Source organism: Mastomys coucha, chromosome X (genome assembly GCF_008632895.1).
Source record: "Mastomys coucha isolate ucsf_1 chromosome X, UCSF_Mcou_1, whole genome shotgun sequence".
Lineage (NCBI taxonomy): Eukaryota > Metazoa > Chordata > Mammalia > Rodentia > Muridae > Mastomys > Mastomys coucha.
Genome location: NC_045030.1, coordinates 11,695,577 through 11,702,814, shown reverse-complemented (window position 1 = coordinate 11,702,814; position 7,238 = coordinate 11,695,577). Strand labels below are relative to the sequence as shown.

The 7,238-nt window shown below is 35.3% G+C and overlaps 1 protein-coding gene across 9 annotated transcripts in view; it reads right to left on the bottom strand.

Moving 5' to 3' along the window:
- Positions 1-7,238, bottom strand: part of Kdm6a (lysine demethylase 6A) — a 148,972-nt gene that overhangs the window by 94,502 nt on the left and 47,232 nt on the right. The window lies entirely within an intron of this gene.

Here is a 7,238-nt window from a genome sequence, read left to right as displayed (position 1 = left end):
GGGAGAAAGAATAAAATTTGGAAAACTATTATAGAATAATGCAATAGAAGGATATGATTAAGAAGTTTAATAAGAGACCTCTCAAAAATGAACAACAAACAAACAAATAAACCAGAAGTCATTTACTGGAGGGCTAACATATCAGTAACAGTAGTCCAAAAAGAAAGACCAGAAGCAAAGGATAAAATTTAACCAATAATTCTGCAGTGGATACTTAGAAAACCTGCCTTTGCTAAAGCATCAACTCTTCACTTGGGCCCACAAGTATAAATGTGCCTATTCATCACCTGGACAAGAAAACACCTCAAGAAGTCTGGCTGTTCCTAAAACTTTGAAAATAATAAACCCTACCTAAATGTATGTGGCACAATGGTCTCTGGACATTGGACTCTCTTATTCAGTGACAATGTTTTCCTTCTCAATGGTCCCTTTGGCTGCTCCCCACCCCTATCCCTTGAAAATAATAAACTATATCTTCTATACTATACTCTTGAGTGTCTTGTCTGAATTCTTCTGAAAAAGATCCCAAGGCCTAGAGAGTCAAGGAGAGGCCAAAGAGAAATTAAGTTATAACAGAACCTTTCCTGAAGAAAATACTGGCAAATGTTTCTCTAATAGTATAATACATACCAACAAAGAGGATATAATTCATTAAAAACCAGTAGGCATAAATAAAATGAGTTTTTAAAAATACCCAAGATAAAGTGAAATCCCTGGATAACAACTATACACACCGTCTAAGGACAGAGGCCTATCCTCAGATTCTACTGCCATTTGTAACTTCTTTCTCAATTTAAGACCTGAAGATCCACATAGACCTAGACCAGATTCTCATCTACTACCATACTTTTGTTAACTGTGTACAGTCTGATAATCTCTTTGTGTCACCTCCATAATACTACAAAATGGACAGGATGCTGCACAAGTGTTAAGTACTCTGTTCTGATTTACTTTTTAAAATCATCTACCTGATCCTTACATTCCAGGGTTTCTAGTATTTGGCTGTTAAATCTTGTCCAACATCCTAACTAGGGGTACTAGTTTCACTAATATTAACAAATGCCCTTAGCCCACTCTCTTCCTTAAAAAGGTTTGGAGATGGCTCAGTGAGAACAGATTGTTCTTCAAAGGTCACAGGTTCAATTACGAAAACCCATATAGTGAGTGGATCTGTAACTACAATTCAAAAGGATCAGATGCCCTCTTCTGGCCTCTGTATGCACCAGACATGCATATGATACATAGACATATATATATAAGCAAACTCCCATACACCTAAAGAGAAGGGAGGGGTACACTCATAAACTGCTAAGTAACCAGAAGCTAGACCATGACCTCTTGTTTAGTTTTACATCTGTTAAGAACCTACTACTATGATTGTAAATAAAAGGTACTTTTTATATATAGCTGTATTTGTGTTTATTCACATGTTCGAGATAAGCTTCGAACTCCCAAATCCTCTTGCCTCAGCCTCTAAATGTTGTACTTCTAATATATGTCATGAGACTTGGCATTTAGCTCAATTTTTCTAAACTAGACAATATATTATGAGAAAAAATTTTTAACAGTGGATCTAAGAAAATGAAAAAGAAAACTAAGAAAACATTGAAATTTCAGGACATAGAGTACACCCATGGAAAAATAGTAGAGAATAATAACTCATGAAAACCCAGGATGCACTAGTACTGTTTCACTTCTTAACCTGTATAACAATTAAATATCACTTCTAATTTCAATAAACTGTACATATGTTCTTTAGATATTCTTTTATGTCTATGTGGCTGAATATTTGAATCCAATATGGAAATTAATTGCTTCTGGAAATTTCTATGCAATGCTTTCAAATTATGAATGCCACACAGTAGAAAACTTTTAAGTTTTTTTTTAAAGTTTATTTTTAAACATAGTATTGAAGTAAAAGGGTTTAGCTCAATGGTATATACTTATCTTGAATGCAAAAGGCTTGGGGCTAATTCTTAGAACAATTAGTGGGAAGTGAGTCAAAACACATTATCACATCATTTGATAGTAGTCTTTCTTTTCCAAAAAAAAAAAAAATTACTAACCAACATATTAAATTGAAAATTAAACTTAAATTTTTTAAAAATTTAAAAATTAAAAATTAAATTATGGAAATTAAACTATGAGTTAAGTTTTCAATGTTTGAAAATTCACTTTCAAAATGAGGAATTCTTGAAGAAATCGTAATACCATCCAAATTAAATGACACTGAGTTACAAGAAATACGCTGTTAATTGATGGTTAGCAGAAACATGGCATCTATACAACAATGTTATGAATTACTAAATAAATATGAAACATCAAATTCAAAGTCAGAGTTGATACTCTAAATTGCAGGGAGTTAAAAATGAAGCATTTCTTACATCTATCTTTCTATTCAATTATATACTTTCATAGTAACTACATTCTACCTCTATTAGGTATTTTATTTACCTCCATTGGCATCTTAGTTTAAGATACTAATTTTGTGTTTCTTAATCCAAATAAATCAGTAAGACCCTTTAAAGGCTACAAGTAACTACCACCTGGGTCCTACAAGCAGTCCTCAATCTTTATCTATTATAAAAAGTTCTTAGTTTACTGTTACTACATATTTCTAAGAATAGAGAATATAGAAAATCTTCATTTCAATATCCTAAGTTTCAAATCTGTATCAGAAAGACTGTAACAAATGCATCAGAAACATTGATTTATTTTTGCTAGCCAAAGTTACTAGCAATTATTAGAAAATAGACCTTTTGTTCTAACACTGTATTGATATACAATATTTATAGTATAAGATACTCATAATAGAGTATTGTCATTTAATCAAAGATAGCATGCTCAGGCAAAGATTTCTACAAAGTACCAAATCTTGGTATACAACCGTCCTAACCATTTCTGTCTAAGAACTAAATCATGCCAAACCTACTTTGCTACAATATTAATAGATAAGGGGTGAGAGGGTGGAGGGAACAAGGAGAGAAAGAGGGCAATTACTTGAAGGAAGTAATAAAAAGAGACAAATCTATATCACTGGTTAAAATTTTTCAGGGAGTTATATACTTGGGAAAACTTCTACCTCAACATGAAATGTGAATCAGTTATTTTTAAGGTTTTAATGTTCTCATACTAACATCAGAAATGATTATTATAATCTAACTAAATTGTACTTTTTAAAAATTGCCTCCCAAGGCAACCTTTTAAATAATTTTAATCACTTTAACAACTGGCCAAGGCTATAATACTGGCTTCATTTTTCCCTCAATGCAATACTAGTTTCATTCTCCAGCTTCCATAGGTCGTGATCCTAAAGTAAATTACTTACTAAATGAAGGCTATACTCCCTTCCATAGGAATCTAATGTACATCAATGGATCTCAACTTTGTTATAATCGCCTATCCACTACTCTTTTTAGGGTAAATTCCTAAAAGTAAAATGTTGAGATTTGGTTTGTCGCTAACTATTGTAATACTAAATAATGGCCGTCAAGGTCTGGTTGCCTCAGGGATGAGAGAACCCTCACATCCATCAAGTGATGCTATACATACCTTGCTCCATAATTTAAAACTATTGGTTGAAAAAAAATGCCTATAGCATTCTTCTGCTGGGCAGAAGAGAGGTAAGCAGAATTTCATTTCCTGGGCTTGGGGTCTAAGGAAGACCAAGAGGGGGAAACAGAGAAGGTAAAAAGAAAAGAAGTCACTGTGGGGTAGGTGAACCATGAAAACATGGCCATGAGTGATGGCCATCTGGAATTAAGAGCAGCCCAGATGAAATATGGCAAATAATATCTAGGGGTAATTTACAGAGAAGTAGATAGAACATCTTAGAAAGTAGACATTTCCCCAGCTCTAGTGCTTTAAAGGCTTATTATAAATATATAAAATATTTGTCTTTTATCTGGGAACTGAATGATCAAAGGCAGGGTAGAGACCTCCAACTAAGGTTAAATAATTACTATGACAAATTAGCACCCAAAGTGGGGTGTCATGCATAAATCAATTTTTTTCTTTTCTTCTTTTTATTAGATATTTTCATTATTTACATGTAAATTTCTCCTTTCCCAGTTTCCCCTCCAAAAACCAAACAAACAAACAAAAACAAAAACAAACCCCTGCTGCCTCCCCCCTCCCCATGCCTGCCACCCCACCCTCTCCCACTTATTGGCCCTGGTCTTCTCCTACACTGGGGCACAGAACCTTCACAGGGCCAAGGGCCTCTCCTCCCATTGATGATCGAATTTGCAATCCTCTACTATACACATCCTGCCAGAACAATCAGATGATGTATAGTCCTTGGATGGTGGTTGAGACCCTGGGAGCTCTGAGGGTACTAGTTAGTTCATATTGTTGTTCATGCTAAGGGGCTGCAAACCCCTCAGTTCCATAACCTTTTTAATATAAAGGACAAATTACTAAGGCGGCTATATGTCTTTAGCTTATGCTATTTCCCAATAACCACACAGAATAAATAGATTTATCCAAAACTGCAACTCAATAGCTGAGCGGTTAAATAAATGATCTTTTACCTCCTATGCTAATCTAGCTACCTCCTAGCCCCATCCCATGATACTTGCATATTATTATTGATCTGGCTCTTCAGACCCATTCTTCATGGCTCTATTTCTTCCATCCTGCCACTGATCTGCCTCTCTTCCTCTCCTTTTCTGACAGATATCCTACCCTATTCTGCCCAGCCATTGGATGATTAGCATTTATTGACAAGGCAGTGAATAAATGGTAAGAACTGTTTATATAAACTCGAGACAGGAGATTCTTGGTCTACCCATTACAATGCTGTGTCTGGATTGAAACAAGATATGAAGGCAGAGAAATCAGCATTTGAATAATCCAAGGGTAAAGTTTATACAACATTCAAAACAAAACATTATACATACAGTGAAATAACCAAATAAAAAGCAGAATGTGTGTGTGTGTGTGTATATACTTTTAATCAACAGTAAAATAACCATAGCATATCATTTACTGACCAAAAAAATTTTAGTTCATATAAGACAGGAAGTGAATGACATTAAAATGATTAAATACAGTAAAATCACAACTCAATATGCTCATAAAACAGGTCCTACAGTGTACCATGGCAAGTATAATAGTGGGTATGTTGCTGTTGTTGTCTGTTGTTATTGTTTCTTAAAGAAATTAAACTCATGGATATCCTGAGTTCAAGGAATATTTAAAAAAGAAAACAATATATAATTGAGAACCATTCTCAAAGGAAATAAGTCCCCTACAAATGTGTACTTGGAACACTGTACTCACAGATTTATATGTTCACTGTATGGATCTTTTTGTTGTTGTTGTTGGTTTTCAAGACAGGATTTCTCTGTGTACCCCTGGCTGTCCTGGAACTCACTCTGTAGACCAGGCTGGCCTCGAACTCAGAAATCTACCTGCCTCTGCCTCCCAAGTGCTGGGATTAAAGGCATGGGCCACCACTGCCCGCTGTATGGACCATTTTAACTTATATGTTTTATAATGTTTCCTAAAAGTAAATATTTAACTGAAGTAAACAGTTTTCTTATCTTGTGCCAGTTACAAAGAAAGGAGTAAACATGGAAAGAAATGTCTTTATAATTGGTGGTAATGGTTTGAGTGTGGGTGAGTATGCTGCAGAGGGAAGTATTATAGTTAACATTGACTCTTCTTTTAGAGATGTATAAAAACAATTTTAAGAATGGATGGGGTGTGGGGGAGGGGGGATAACTAGTTTCTGGTTTTTAACAGAACTCCACAAAGGTCAAAAAAGGCATTAGATATTCTGAACAGACTGCTATTAGCTACCATGTGAGTGCTGGGTACAGAACTCACATACTCTGTAATAACAGTCACTTTTAACCACAGAGCCATCTCTCCAGCCCTAGCTTGTATTTTAAGAGAAAATTATTTATAGGGAGAAAGTGCCCCTCAAACTCTCAAGGAGACCTCTTATAGAAGCAACTAGCTTGAAATATGATATACCCATTCTCTTCCTCTGTTAAAAATTAAGCTACTGTCTACTAGCAACAGCCAACTAATCTAATCTATAAAATGGTAAGTGGGTATTTGTAGTAGAATTTTTTTCAGCAAATTAAATCTTTAGATATCCTTGTCTTCTCCCATCTTACTTATTACTTCCACCAGACAGTTTGTCCAGACACTGTAACTACTACTTGCCTACATTCCACATTCCAAAACATAAAAGAAAATTTCCAAATGCCCCTTGATTCACTGATATATTCACAGACCAACTTTTTTGTTTGTTGTTTACTTATTTGTATTTTAAGACAAAAATCTCAACTCTGTAACCCAGTCTGGTCTGGAAGATACTATACTAGCCTCACACAACAGTTCTCCTGCCTCTGCCTCCCAAGTGGTACAGCTAAAAGCATGAGCAACCACATGTACATGCGTGCATGAGTGTGTGCGTGCATGCATGCATTTATGTGCACAGGAAAGCAGGTACCTTCAGAGACCAAAAGATAGCAGATTCTTCTGCAAGTGAAACTAATTACAGCTGGTTGTGAGCCATCTAATGTGGGTATTGGGACTCAAGCTTTCATTCTCTGAAAAGCAATAAATGTTCTTAAATGTTGACCCATCTATCTCTCTAGCCCCTAACTGAACATTTTATAAATTTAAAATGCAGCTAAATTCACTAAAGAATGAAGTTTAAAAAGTTAAGGGCTGGCAAAGTGGCTCAGCAGGTAAAGAAATATACTTACTAACAGGTCTAATGGCCTAAGATTTGCTCTAGGACCCACATGGTTATCCTATACAAGTTGTTCTTTGATCTCCACACCCATGTCATAACATGTGCATATACATAAGTACAAACAAATAAATTAACCAATTAATTAGTACATTTAAAAAAGAAATAAAAATAAGAGTTAAAAAAGATACATGGTTTAGTGATAACTAAGGTCACTAAATGACAGCCCTATGAGGTTATTTCAACTCTAGGCCCCTCTTTATGTGTTGTCAAACTAACATGCCCTCTCAATACATAAAGGTGTGAAATTAAAACAAAACAGATTCTGCCACGCAGACTTTGCTTGACAGCAGTATTTGAGGAGAAAGCTTCAAGAAAGCCAGTCTCCTGTCCCTGCTTAGCTCCTGGCACCCCTAACTCAGAAGTAGCCCAAACATGTCCTTGCGAACTCGCGTGCTAAACTCGCGTGCTAGGTGCCCACCAAGATATGATTTATTAACAGCTAGACAAAATTGGACATTGCTCT